Here is a 15,864-nt window from a genome sequence, read left to right on the forward strand (position 1 = left end):
TAGCGGTGTGAGAATGGACTAATAACACAATCCATGAACATGGATGTCTTCCCGTTTTTAAGAAAAGAAAAGAGAGAATACCCAAATTTACAAAACCAGAAATAATAAAGGAGACATTACAACTGATACTACAGAAATACGAAGTATCATTAGAGGCTATTTTGGTCAAGTATCTGCTAACAAATGAGAAAACTTGGAGGAAATGAATAAATTCCTCAACCCATATAACCTACCAAGATTGAATCAAGAAGAAACAGAAAAGCTGAACAGAGTAATCAGAAGCAATGGGATTGAATTAGTAGTATAAAATCTCCCAAGAAGAAAAGCGTTACACAGTATCACATCAAAGCTCTATTTCACAACCTTTTAAAGGAGAACTAACACATATTCTTCTCAAACTATTCAAAAAAATTGAAAAGATAGTAATTTATACAAACCAATTCTATATTATATTCAACTCACTTTAGAAAGAAGCCAACATCACCCTGATACTGAAATCAGACAAAGACCCACAAAAAAAGAAAACTATAGGTCATTAACTCTGATGCAGTTTTGCATAGCTGTAAATCCTTAACAAAATACTAGCAAACCAAATCCAACAACACATCAAAAAGATTGTATACCATGAGATTTATCCTAGGAATAGGAAGGCAAGAATATTTCAACATACACACATCAATAAATGTGACAAATCACATTAACAGAATGAGAAACAAAAGCCTTGTAATCATCTCAGTAAAAGCAGAAAAAAACATTTGACAAAATTCAGCATGCCTTCATGATAAAAACTCAACAAATCAGATATAGAAAGAATGTTTCTCAACATAGCAAGGACCATATATTATAAACCCACAGCTACCATAATATTGAATGAGAAAACATTAAAAGCTTTTCCTCTAAGGACTAGAACAAGGGAAAGATGCTCATTTTTACTGTGGTTATTCAATATAGTAGTGGAAGTTCTAGCCAGAGCAATTAAGGGAAGAGAAAGAGAGAAAGAGAGAGAGAGAAAGGGAGGGAGGGAGGAAGGAAGGAATGGAGGGGAGAGAGAAAGAAAGAAAAAGAAGAGAGAGAAAGAAAATAAAAGAGAAAGAAAGAAAGAAAGATAGTGAATCAGAATTGGAAAGGAGGAAGTCAAATTGTCCCTGTTTGCAGACAACACAATCCTATCTATTGAAAAACCTAAAGACTATACCAAAACACTATTAGAAGTGATAAAATAATTTGGTAAAGTTGAAAGATAAAAAATCAACATACAAAAATCAGTAGCACTTCTGTACACCAATAACAAATTAGCTCTAAACTTAAGAAAGCAATTCCATTGACAATAGCTGCAAAGATAATAAAGGACCTAGGAATAAATATAAGCAAGAAGGTGAAAACTCTCGACAATGAAAGCTACAAAACATTGATGAAAGAAATAGAAAAACATTTTTGAAGAAGCAGACAATTAGCAGACATAATGCTTTTTTCTGCAATTTCAATTGAAGTCAACTGAGTGGTAATACAGTGCCGAATAAATTTAGCCCAAATCCACAGAGAATGTGCAATTAAGAGGCTCCTTCTACACTGAGCTGGTTAGTCTTTTTTGGATTACATTGACAGGAAGTTGAACAAAATTGAAAGCTTTGATAGATAAATGACCAGGAAGAGAATGGGAGTGAAAACCAACTCAAGAAAATTCCTCTCTTTGTTTCGTATTCCATTTTCAATCCATTTGACAAAACAGTTGGCTTTACCTTCAAAACACAGGCATAATCTAATTAGTTCCTACCTGCTCCAATGTTGCCATCCTGTCTCAAGCTACTATCATTTCTTCTCTGAATTTTTGTAATAGCCTCCTGATTGGCCTCTCTACTTTGACTTTTGTCCCCGTAAAGATTATTCTTAATGCAACAGCCAGAGAAATTTTTTAAAAAACTAACTAGATAGTGTCATCCTCTGCATAACAACCTCAATAGCTATACATCTTACTTCTAGTAAGAGACCAAAGTTTTAAAATGCATAGAGGTGATTTGCGGTCTCTCTTACTTTAACTCCTAGTACGCTAGACCTTTCTCACTGTGCTTCAGGCACATTGGCCTCATTGCCAACCATACACTTTCCCTAGGGCCTTTGCCTGGCTGTTGCCTCTGTAGTGTAGCTAACTTCCTTTCCCTTTTAAAGCCTTTTTCAAATCTCACCTTCCCAGTGGGGCCTGCTCTTAAAAAGCTGTCTAAAATTGCAACCTGACTTTTTCCTCCTTGTTAGCTCCTAATCTTCCTACTCCTTCTCTCTCTAACAGCTAAAGTATAATTGACAAAATAGTCATGTTCATTTAACATGTACAATTTGATAAATTTTGACAAATTAATACGACTGGAAAAGTATCGTAACTATCAAGAAAATGTACATATCATCGTACCAAAAGTTTCCCTTTACCCCCTTATAATCTTCACTTCTGCCCCATCCTGCCATTTAAACCCACCCACAGGAAACCACTGCTGTTACTTTCTATTGCTATAAGTTCTTTTTAATTTCCTAGAATTTTAAATGAAAGGAATAATATTGTGTAATTTTTTTTGGTGGGAGATCTGGCTTCTTTTTGTCTGGCTTCTTTCACTCAGTTTAACTGTTCTGAAATTCATCATACTGGCCTATATTAATAGTTCATTTTTAATATTTACTGCTGAGTTATATTCCATTGAATGGATAGATCACTATTGTTACATTTACTTACATTTTGACAAAAACTAAAATTGTTTACAGTTTGGGACTATTACAAATAGAGCTGCTTTGTATATTTGTGTGCTTTGATGAACATACACTTTTATTTCTCTTGGGAAAATACTTAGAAGCAGAGTGGTGGGAGCGTAAGGTAGATCTATGTTTAACTTCTTAGGAAACTCCCCAACAGTTTTTCAAAAACAATTGTACCATTTTTTATTCCAACTAGAAGCATATGCCAGTGTGAGTTTTTCCACACCCTCAAAAACGTTTTCACCATGGCCAATCATTTTAATTTTAGCATCTTCAAATATGCTTATTTGCTGTCTTTGTATTTGCTTTGGTGAAGTGTCTGCCTAAATATATTGCCATTTTTTTAACTGTATGATTTGTTTTCTATTATTTGAGTTTTGAGAGTCCTTTATATGTTGTATATACAAGTACCTTACCAAGTACATGATTTCCAAATATATTTTTCCAGTCTATGGTTTGTCTTTTTATTCCTTTAACTCTGCCTTTCAAACAGAAGTTTCCATTTTGATGAACTCCAACTTATTATTTGTTTTCTTTTAATGAACTGAATGTTTCTTGCCATATCTAAGAAAATCTTTGCTTTACCCAAGACACAAAGAGTAACTCATTTATTTTCTTCTAGAGGTTTTATACATTTTATATTTAAATTCATAATCCATTTTGAGTTAACTTTTATATTTGATGTAAGGTATAGTTTGAAGTTCTTTTTGTTTATTTAATTTTAGTTGTGAATATCAAATTGTTTCAGCATAATTTATTGAAAGAAAAATCTGTACTTCTCCACTCAGTTGCCTTTGCGTCTGTGTTAAATAACAGCTGTGTATGTGTAAATATATTTCTGGACTTTATTCAGTTTGATCCATTTTTTATCTTGATAATACTACTACATTATTTTGATTGCTGTTGATTTATAGTAAGATCTAGAATCAGCCAGTGTCATGCTTCTTTATTTCTACCATTTCTGTGTTTTTTTCATTGTTCTATTTCTTTGCATTTCCATGTGAATTTTAGAATCAGCTTTTGAGTTACCCCAAAATAGCTGGCTGAATTTTGATTGGAATTGTACTAACTTTATAAATGCAGTTTTTAGAGACTTGACATCTTAACAATATTGAGTCTTCTGAGCCATGAAAACGATTATCTATTTTTTGGGTATCTTTTAATTTTTCTCAGCAATGTTTCATAGTTTTTAATGTACAGTTGCTTTACATATTTGTCATATTTAACCCTAAGTATTTCGTATTTTTACACTATTTAGAATATTTACTTTTGATTAATTTCAATTTATGACTGTTTATTCCTAGTATATAGAGATTCAATTGATTTTAGTATATTGATTTTGTATCTTGCAACCTTGCTAAACTCAACAGCTTTGTTGATGATTCCATCAGAGTTCCACAAAGATGATTATGTCATCTGCCTTTTAAGCCAGTATTCTTTCTTTCTAATATGACTGCTTTTAGTTTCATTCCTTTGTCTTACTGTAATGGCTAGAAGCTACTGTGAAACATAGAAAATCAGTTTTCGGGGTGGACCTTCACATATTTTCCCTGATCTGAGAGGAAAAAAAATCAATCTTTTATGTTTAGTATGATGTTGGCTATAGGATTTTCTAAAATTGTGTGGACTCCTGTACTTAAATTTTAATAATCTTTTCTTCTGTATTTCTCACTACTTGTTTCTCAGCAGTCACTATTCTTCATGTTCTCAATGCCAGCAGCCCTTTTTCCCTAGCCTCCCAATTTTCTACTGCTAATGTACTGAGTTAAGAACTAGCAGCTACAAGATATGTACCATGTGCTAAACATTGTGCTGGATGATTTTAAATCTCATTTAGTGAGAAAGGCTCACAGGGATGACATGACAAATGCAATGTTCCATGTTGCATGTTGTACAGGTTGTGTGCCTCTGTCGGATTGTGTTTTAATCATTTTGCAACTGAGAAAGGCTCACGGGGGTGACATGACAAATGCAGAGTTCCTTGTTGCCTGTTGTACAGATATTACTCAGCGTATATTAACAATGTTGAGAATATACAGTGCAAGATATATGACATATACTAGATTTCCTTTCTTGAGACATTCACGAACTAATACATGAATCTGAAGACTTTGCTCTTTCCACTATGCCTCATTGCCTCCAAGGTTTGTTAGGAAAACTAGCTCACCATACTTACTAGAATGATGTGAAATGATGCCATCAAATAAGTGCTGAGTGAGGGCTTGAGTATTGCTCCATTGAGAAAGAGATATAAATTTTAGTACTTGGGTTTTTTTTTTTTTTAACCAGCTTCACTGCTTTGTTATTTCCTTACTTTTATCCTAGTTCTCATTTACATTTCAAATGAGAAAACATATCTGATCCCAATTTTGGAATAAGTAGGTTGTTGCTGTGCTTGCTTTTTCATTCTGTTTCCAAAAGAATTATTTATAGAATTATAATAGAAGAAGAAGAAATACATCCTTAGGGTAAATATTATCAAAAGGGGGGGGGATGACTCATTTAGCCTTGACACAGCTAGATTATTCTCTATGCTTATGTCTCATTTTTATAGTGTTATTGTTGTTCTTACAATTTTAGAAATAGACAAAAACTGCAGCCATCTAGCAATTTCTATCAGCTACATCTAGAAGCTGAACTTTTTTTTCTCTCTTTTCCATAAATTCTTTGCAGTTTGTTTTTTTTCATTTGAGTAGCTGGATGAAGGAATGAGTTTTCTGTTTAAATGAAATTATAAGGTCTTGGAGGAAGTGGTTGTGTTTTTTAACTATGGTTTAATTTAAGATCCTGCAGCTGCTGCTCAGCAAATAAGATATGTGTGTGTTCTAATAATCAACCAATATAATGTTCTGCTGTAAGGGTGATGCCAAGTTGATTATGAATATTTGCATAGCAAATTCTAACCACTATTTAAATTATATGCTTCATCTGCAGAAGCTACTGCAAAGGTCTCTTGGACTGCAAGTTTTCCATTATTCTCTCTATCCAACTCTGCTCTTTCTGCTGGTTCCTCACTCTTGGACATGAAGTTATAATTCACTTAACAACCAGAGCTAAAATTTATCCAGGATTCTTGACACCCTCTTACCTTTGCTTCCTTATTAATTGGTCTCAAATCACTAGAAGTATTTTTGTACTATTATTTTATTTTATGTTTCTTGTGAAACACCTCAAATTTTATGGATGATGTAAAACTAGTTAATAGGTGACATATCAGGACAGAAAAACATATAGCTTGTAGCTCATCCTTTAAAACCAGAATGGCCAAGTGAAAGTCAGTACAGATTCTCATTTTTACTTAAAAAATTCAAAGGTACACATTGGGAATTGAACTACTATGTTTTTTTTTTTCTTCTTTCTCGAGATGTGACATACATGTTTCCTGGTAAGTAATACTCTACCATACATTGCACTAAACCAAAGCAGACAGAGAACTAGTAAAGCTGTTTACTACATCCTACCCAGGCTGAGCTAAATTAGCAGAATATCATCTCAGTAAAAGAGATTTTGACAGGAAGAAGAAATTGCAGAGTCACTATCTATGACATAGAACCTAACTGGTTTATACAGAAAGAATTTTCAGCAAGTATGCACAAACACATTTAACATGCTATAAGAACAGCATACCTTTTAGCATATCTCTAGCACAAAACATACATTCATTGGTATCCAGTAAAATAGAAATGAATGCCAACATAAAAAATATTTTTGACTTCATAGCACTAAGAACTAAAAAATCACACAGCATATAATACTTTCATCTCCATGTGGGTAATCATGGAAGTTCCAACATCATATCCTCTAGGTTAGCCTGAGTATTCATCTATAAGAATATTTTTTTCAAAAAGAATGTTTGAAAGAGACTTCTAGATACAGTGGGGCTCATCAGCACTAGCAGAAGACAGTGACACGAGGACTGCAAATGGAGTTGATTTTCACATGTGGCTTTAAGGTAAAGAATATCTGTTTTCATTGATTTCTACAGCCAAGATAAGCTGTGATCATAGGAGATTCAGAAATCTCAAGACAGACAGCTGGCTTGAGTAACACCCTAAATAAATATCAAAAGCCCTATTGAGGCTTAAGGACAGGAACTCTGATTCATATTAAAAAGAGTTGTGGTTATACAAAAATAATTATGCAAAGCCTGCTGAAACAAAGAGGATTTGTGATGGTGGGTTATTCCACACTGTTGACATACCAACATGTATGCTGGGGGAAGAGGTCCTCTAGGTGGAATCTTTGACGTGGGCTTGCTCCAGAAAGTCTGACTCAGAAGCACATGAGAGAGGTATCTACTTGGGGAGGGGAGGTATACTAGGGTTACTAAGCACCAAGGTTAATGAATACTTGAAGGTGTTTCAAGAGAAATGGGTCCAGGAGGGTTAAGTCATATTGGTTTTGACCCACCAATACTTAACATGAACAAACTATTGCAGAGCAGAGTCAGTCTTTTCAAGATGTATTCTATCATCACTAGCTGAAACTATTGTCCTATGGGTCAGTGACATCCAGAATGATCCTATTCATTGGTTGGAGGTAGGACCTAGTGCTGTAGATTGTTCCAGAAAACTGGCCTCGAGGATAATTTGCACAAGTCACCACTAAACCGTCATGTAAGTCTTGTCTCAAGCCTTCTTTTGCTGTTCTGTATTCTAAAAACATTTCTTTAAAAGCTAGAAAAATCTGTAAATGGGAGTAGCATTGTTGAATATGTCACCAGCCACTTCATCTTTACCTTGCTGTAACGTTGTAAAAGCTGCCATGTTGAATCCAGGAATCTGCTCCAGAAGCTGTCTTTCAACATACTTTTCCACCAAATGAATATATTCACTAAAAACAGGCGCACAGTTGAGTTTATTCTCTTGTCTGTCTTCAAACTCCTGGTAGTACTTGTCCGTGAAATTTCTCTATAATAACTGGAACTCATCATCCATGATAATGTCCTCTGAATACCCAACCACACAGCACCAAGTTCTGCAACAGAGTCAGAGGAGAAGGAATATATGAAGCTCTTTTCTTCTAAGGCATTAATTGTGACCATCACCCCCACACCCATGCAAGCAGACTAGTGGCCTAACGTGCATGGAGGCACGTTGGTCAGCCGGGGAGGAGGCCTCACCAGCCAGCCCTCCACTCTGCTGCAGCAGGCCCAGACATTGGTTATGGACTATGAACTATTTTTTAATCTGTTTTCAGGGTATCTTCTATGACCACCTTATAATTTATTTTCTAATATCTCTAGGATTAATACCCATCCCATCCCAATCATCCAGATTAAGCTTCCTAAAAAAAGCAAATCCATCAGATTGTTTTAAGCAGTTATTTGATTATTTTCAATTACCTGTTTTAACAAAAATAAAAACATTTCTTCATTTTCTTAAGTATTCCTCTAAATTTTATGATCATACTTTCTAGGTGAATTTCAGCTGGTAACCAGTTCACTCTTTGAACACCACTACCATCACATCAACTCTAAATCACCTACTTACCTTTTATATGCTGCCTGGAAACATCTATACTTTCCTTCACCATTCACTAATTCAAATGTTATTTCACTTGTGAAGCTCATATTACTTAACTCACTCTTCCCAGTAACTACTCAAGACTGGTTACTTGAATAACATGTTTTGGAATCTAAAAAAATTCAAATCAGTCCAAGTTTAGTTATATAATTTTGAGCAAAACATTTGTCTATCTGAAACTCCCTCTTCCTTACTGTAAAAAATTGAGTGTGGTTGTGAGTTTTAGAATCTTGCTCAAGGTGTTAGCAAATACAATCAGAATTGGTGTTACCTGGGAACATGTTAGAAATGAGAAATCTAAGGCCTTATCCAAAATGTTTTAATCAGAGTGTGCATTTTAATATAATCTCCAGGTTATTTGTATGCATATTGATTAAAATCAGAGAAGTACTGACACATGGTAACTGTATCTAGCATTGTCCTCTTCAACTGGAATATACATTCAGCAAATTTTTTTTCTCTTCCCATTAAGCTGTTCATCTGTAATACTTTGAATATTATATTCATTTGTTGCAATTATTTTCTTATTTGCATTACACATCTATTAGATTGTCAAGTCCTCAGTGATGCACACCTTTGTATCCCAAACATTTGGCCTTACGCTGATATATAGTAAATGCTTAATAAATGTTTACCAACAAGGTGATCAACTCGTGCAACATTTAAAAGTGTATAATAAAGGCAAAATGGTGTTTGTAAACACTGAAATTCTAAATACCACATTAAAAAAATCCAAATTGATTTCAGTGGTAACATGAAGCTTTGGATGGTGTATATGAGTTCACTTGTTGATCATCACTTTAGAAATTACTCATCTCTGGAGATAAATTACATTTCATTCATTACTGTCTCACAATCTAATGCAGTGGCTTTTTACTTTCACTTTTAATTAGATAATTAATTATATTGTCCTGCATTGAACAAAGATAAATGCTACAAAAGACTAAAAACAGAAATGAAAATAAGGGCCAAAACTCTTGTCATATATATTAGAAGTTTACCATAATTTTGGAGAGTTAAGGTGTAGATCAACAGGGACCTCAGCAACTCAGGGTGGCCTAATAAGGACTGGAATATAAACTCCCTGAAGGCAATAAGATATCATAATGGGAGATATTCAAGGGCCACTGTGACCTCAAGATGAGAACCTTAGGAGAATTTCAGATAAGCATTATTCCCAAGGACAATGGCTGGCATGTCAAATTGAAGTTGTTAAAAAACAAACATTTATTAAATGGATGAATCATGGATTCATAAATCCATAAATCCATGAATTCATGATTCATAAGGAATCATAAAGAAATTCAGCAAGAAGCATTACTGCAGAAGAGTTTCACAATGAGTAAAGACTATTAAAAGTTGGAAAATTAGATTATTTTTAAAATGCTTTGGAGTTATCTCAAATGTGCTTGCAGACAATTTTCTCAGTTACCACACAGCACTCTATAATTTCTGTTGCCACTTTGCTTAGTTCTATTCCTGTGAAAGAGCACTGACCCTTTTATGGGTACAACTAGTCTTTTCTTCTGTGCAATGCCATCTCTATCACACATTGGAGTTGCTTGGACTGGCAAGCATTACTACAAGAGTTGTCTTAGATCCCTAAACTAACCGAGTCACTGGGTACAACAGTGATTACTTGAGGTTTTGTTGTTGTTGTTGTTTTTCTTTTTCTTTTTTCCCCTAGCAATTTCCCCTGCCTCTACTGTGCATGGTTTATTATCTTTCTTTAAGCAACAAAGCCTTTTGCACTGGATTCAAGAGGATCTGTATCAGTTAGAGTCCTGGCAAGAAACAAACATTCTTAAATTGCATAATTTAAATAAAGGTAAATGAAACGGATAATTTACAAAGGTGAGGACAGGGAGCAAAGTCGAGAGAGTAAGAGTAGGCTTGGGGAGCACATAGATGATATTTAATATAGGTGTCAGACTGTAGGGGAAACTATGTATGATAAGGGGTGAGGAAAACGTTTTTCCCATATTATGGCATTCTTTTATCAGAGTTTCTCAACTATGGCACAATGTCTCTAGACATTGCAAAATGTCCTCAGAGGAACTAAATCATGCCTGGTTGAGGACTATTGTATTGGATGAAAGAACAGCAGAGTTGAACATACTCTGATTAATTTGTTAAAAATTAATTGCTAGTAATCTCACCCCTTATTTCACTCAGTTTATGTCCTGGAGGGAACATGGCATGAAAGTTATTAAATCATTATTTGGTCTATTTTCATACATATGCCCCTCATTGTTCAGTCTCTTTCCTATGATACTAATACATTTTTAAATGTATTTTTTCATGAAAAATGGCCTTTAAGTCTAAACTAATTCATCTGATGCTCAACCAAAATAGTAATCTCTTAAAACGCTGGAGGAAGAACTGGGCTTATTGCCCGTATAGAGTGATGGTACTTTCTGAAGGGATTTCTAAACTGTATTACAATTTTACCTTACACATCTGTCCCCTACATAAGATTTGAGTCCATTTTTTTGAGGTTGATGTCCCAGTGTACCATGAAATGCTCAACGTATGACTTTCTTGATTTCAAATTATGCTGGCTTCTCATAAAAAACCATAACAAGTATTCTCCGATAACTGAAGAGTTCACATGGCATCGATGGGTGCATGGTTTGGATTTTCATTGGTAAATATTTCCAGAAAACTCTTCAGTTGCATATACAAATAGACTTCTACACCACTTGAAATACACCAGTTCAAATATATGGTTAAACTCTAGCAGTGGACACAATTCAGGCTCACAATATATTCCCTACCTATATAGCTATTTTAGGTATATTTATAGTATACATCATATATTCTTTGAAAAGAAAAGGAAAAATTTTGCCCTCGATAGTCCCAGCAAAGAAATCAGCCCTGCTAATTACTGACTTTCTTATTTTATTTATTTTATTTTATTATTATTATACTTTAAGTTTTAGGGTACATGTGCACAATGTGCAGGTGTGTTACATATGTATACATGTGCCATGTTGGTGTGCTGCACCCATTAACTTGTCATTTAGCATTAGGTATATCTCCTAATGCTATCCCTCCCCCTACCCCACAACACTCCCTGGAGTGTGATGTTCCCCTTCCTGTGTCCGTGTATTCTCATTGTTCAATTCCCACCTATCAGTGAGAACATGCGGTGTTTGGTTTTTTGTCCTTGCTATAGTTTGCTGAGAATGATGGTTTCCAGTTTCATCCATGTCCCTACAAAGGACATGAACTCATCATTTTTTATGGATGCATAGTATTCCATGGTGTATATGTGCCACATTTTCTTAATCCAGTCTATCGTTGTTGGACATTTGGGTTGGTTCCAAGTCTTTGCTATTGTGAATAGTACCGCCATAAACATACACGTGCATGTGTCTTTATAGCAGCATGATTTACAATCCTTTGGGTATATACCCAGTAATGGGATGGCTGGGTCAAATGGCATTTCTAGTTCTAGATCGCTGAGGAATCGCCACACTGACTTCCACAATAGTTGAACTAGTTTACAGTCCCACCAACAGTGTAAAAGTGTTCCTATTTCTCCACATTGTCTCCAGCACTGACTTTCTTACAACACGGAAGTGGAGACATTTGCCCACACTCATACTCTAGTGCAGCATCCTGACTTTGGATATTGGTATTGTATATATTTGACTTTATAATATATAAACTTATCTCTTTTGTGAGTTTCTACATTATAACTCCCTGCATCCTGACTCCCCCAAAGAGATATTTTTGAAGTTCTAGCTATGTCAAGGAGAATCAATGATATTGTGAATATCTGCATCTGTATTCTGAATTACTACGTGAAATACCCTGATATTGAATTTCCTGGTTTCTTTAAATACAATAATATATGTTGTAAAGCTCTTTCCAGATATTAATTTTATAATTATAATTATCACCATTATTATTAATGAGCTAAAAGGACAATCACATGATAATGAGATGTCCTGTCAATTCCAACTAAAACAGTATTTGTTATTGTCAAACCTTAGACTTGTGGCAGAACAGGTAGAATCATGTCTTAAATGTCTCAGAAAAATTCCCAGTGAAGTTGAATTCTCTAGACTCAAAAGAATAAGCTTGTTCTGAACCTGAATGTGTTAAGCTGTATGGATTTCTAATGGTAATGCGAACACACTTTTACCAGAGATTAGCACAAAATCCTCTTTTAGATATTAAAATCTTATAAATTGTATTCCTACTTAAGTTTGCTACCTCTTCAGGAAATATGAGCCTGTTTTAATTTTGCCATCAAGGTAGTTGATAGTGTTGAAATGACTTTCCCAGTACACAAAGCTAGTCAGAAACAAAACTTGAATATAAATCTCATAAACCTGAGAATTGTGTGTTTTACAGAATAACATCAGTACAATGGATAAACTCAAGACAATATACCCAAATCACTCATTAATGCAAGATGAGGGGAAAAAACAGTTCATTGCTCATTTAAAAAATAGTTTTGGTAGGATGTGTTTATGTACAATTTGCTCCAAGATATTAAGAATGAGGGCATTGCCTCAAAGGCTTATGAGAGCATTGAAACTGTAAAAATGTAAGAAACTGTCATAAGTATGTCCACGGGTTTTTTAAATAGAATAAAGTGATCTTTGGATGATTTTTTAATACCATGCAGATCCTTAATTCTACGTGTGGTAACTCTCGTTGAAATATGCATTGACACATTTTGACCCTTACGTTTTATCCACTTCTATCTCCAATTGTACTTATGACAGATTATAAAATATTACTAATTTCATTGAATAGTTCACTAAAAACTATTTGGAAACTGAATTATCTAATGACACATTTCATCCTAAAAATTGGCAAACTTTTTTTTTTTTTTTTTTTTTTTTTGGTACAGAGTCTTGCAGTCACCCAGGCTGGAGTGCAGTGGCACAATCTTGGCTCACTGCAACCTCCGCCTCCCAGGTTCAAGTGATTCTCCTGCCTCAGCCTCCCAAGTAGCTGGAACTACAGGTGTATACCACTGCACCCAGCTAATTTTTGTATTTTTAGTAGAGATGGGGTTTCACCATGTTGACCAGGCTGGGCTCAAACTCCTGACCTCATTATCCGCCTGCCTTGACCTCCCAAAATGTGGGATTATACATGTGAGCCATAGTGCCTGGCCACCTTTTTTTTTGTTGTTGTTTAAATAGTCAAACAACACTGCTTTTCAATATTTTAAAAATAGTGAGACAACACTGTTTTTCAGTATCAAGACACTCATGTACTAGTTTTAGAGCTATCAACTAACACTCCTGAGAACTCCGAAAAACTATGTAGTTCACTGTGCCTCCATTTCTTTTTTTTAAATTATACTTTAAGTTCTAGGGTACATGTGCACAACCTGCAGGTTTGATTCATAGGTATACATGTTCCATGTTAGTTTGCTGCACCCATCAACTCATTTACATTTAGTATTTATCCTACTGCTGTCCCTCCTCCCCCAGCCCCCACCCCCACAACAGGCCCCGGTGTGTGATGTTCCCTCCTCTGTGTCCAAGTGTTCTCATTGTTCAATTCCCACCTATGAATGAGAACATGCAGTGCTTGTTGTTCTGTCCTTGTGATAGGTTGCTGAGAATGATGGTTTCCAGCTTCATCCATGTCCCTGCGAAGGACATGAACTCATTCTTTTTTATGGTGGCATAGTATTCCATGGTGTATATGTGCCACATTTTCTTAATCCAGTCTATCATTGATGGACATTTGGGTTGGTTCCAAGTCTTTGCTATTGTGAATAACGTCGCAATAAACATACGTGTGCATGTGTCTTTATAGTAGCATGATTTATAATCCTTTGGTATATACTCAGTAATGGGATCGCTGGGTCAAATGGTAATTCTAGTTCTAGATGTTTGAGGAATCACCACACTGTCTTCCACAATGGTTGAACTAATTTACATTCCCACCAACAGTGTAAGAGCATTCCTATTTCTCCACATTCGCTCCAGCATCTGTTGTTTCCTGACTTTTTAATGATTGCCATTCTAGCTGGCATGAGATGATATCTCATTGTGGTTTTGATTTGCATTTCTCTGATGGCCAGTGATGATGAGCATTTTTTCATGTGTCTGTTGGCTGCATAGATGTCTTCTTTTGAGAAGTGTCTGTTCATATCCTTTGCCCACTTTTTGATGGGTTTTTTTTTCTTATAAATTTGTATGAGTTCTTTGTAGATTCAGTATATAAGCCCTTTGTCAGATTGGTAGATTGCAAAAATTTTCTCCCATTCTGTAGGTTGCCTGTTCACTCTGATGGTCATTTCTTTTGCTGTACAGAAGCTCTTTGGTTTAATTAGATCCCATTTGCCTATTTTGGCTTTTGTTGCCATTGCTTTTGGTATTTTAGTCATGAAGTCCTTGGCCATGCCAATGTCCTGAGTGGTATTGCCTAGGTTTTCTTCTAGGGTTTTTATGGTTTTAGGTCTAACAGTTAAGTCTAATCCATCTTGAATTAATCTTTGTATAAGGTATAAGGAAGGGATCCAATTTCAGCTTTCTACATATGACTAGCCAGTTTTCCCAGCACCATTTATTAAATAGGGAATCCTTTCCCCATTTTATTTTGTCAGTTTTGTCAAAGATCAGATGGTTGTAGATGTGTGGTGCTATTTGTGAGGCCTCTGTTCTGTTTCATTGGTCTATGTGTCTGTTTTGGTACCAGTACCATGCTCTTTTGGTTACTGTAGCCTGTAGTATAGTTTGAAGTCAGGTAGCATGCTGCCTCCAGCTTTGCTCTTTTTGATTAGGATTGTCTTGCCAATGTGGGCTCTTTCTTGTTTCCGTATGAAGTTTAAAGTAGTTTTTTCCAATTCTGTGAAGAAAGTCATTGGTAGCTTGATGGGGAAGTCATTGAATCTATAAATTACCTTGGGCAATATGGCATTTTCATGATATTGATTCTTCCCATCTATGAGCATATAATATTCTTCCATTTGTTTGTGTCCTCTTTTGACTCATTGAGCAGTATTTGTAGTTCTCCTTAAAGAGGTCCTTCACATCCCTTGTAAGTTGGATTCCTAGGTATTTTATTCTCTTTGAAGCAATTGTGAATGGGAGTTCACTCATGATTTGGCTCTCTGTTTGTCTGTTAATGGTGTATAAAAATGCTTGTGATTTTTGCACATTGATTTTGTATCCTGAGACTTTGCTGAGGTTGCTTATCAGCTTAAGGAGTTTTTGGGCTGAGAAGATGGGGTTTTCTAAATATACAATCATGTCATCTGCAAAAAGGGACAGTTTGAGTTCCTCTTTTCCTAATTGAATATGCTTTATTTCTTTCTCTTGCCTGATTGCCCTGGCCAGAACTTCCAACACTATGTTGAATAGGAGTGGTGAGAGAGGGCAGCCCTGTGTTGTGCCCGTTTTCAAAGGGAATGCTTCTAGTTTTTGCCCATTCAGTATGATGTTGGCTGTGGGTTTGTCATAAATACCTCTTACTATTTTGAGATACGTTCCATCAATACCTAGTTTATCAAGAGTTTTTAGCATGAAAGGCTGTTGAATTTTGTCAAAGGCCTATTCTGCATCTATTGAGATAATCATGTGGTTTTTGTCTTTGGTTCTGTTTATATGATGGGTTACAT

At 35.3% G+C, this 15,864-nt stretch overlaps 1 pseudogene; it reads right to left on the bottom strand.

The window, feature by feature from the left end:
• Positions 1-7,285: 7,285 nt before the first annotated feature.
• Positions 7,286-7,783, bottom strand: LOC129043528 (ADP-ribosylation factor-like protein 2-binding protein; annotated as a pseudogene).
• Between the last annotated feature and the right edge of the window lie 8,081 nt (positions 7,784-15,864).

Source organism: Pongo pygmaeus, chromosome 13 (assembly GCF_028885625.2).
Source record: "Pongo pygmaeus isolate AG05252 chromosome 13, NHGRI_mPonPyg2-v2.0_pri, whole genome shotgun sequence".
Taxonomy (NCBI): Eukaryota; Metazoa; Chordata; class Mammalia; order Primates; family Hominidae; genus Pongo; species Pongo pygmaeus.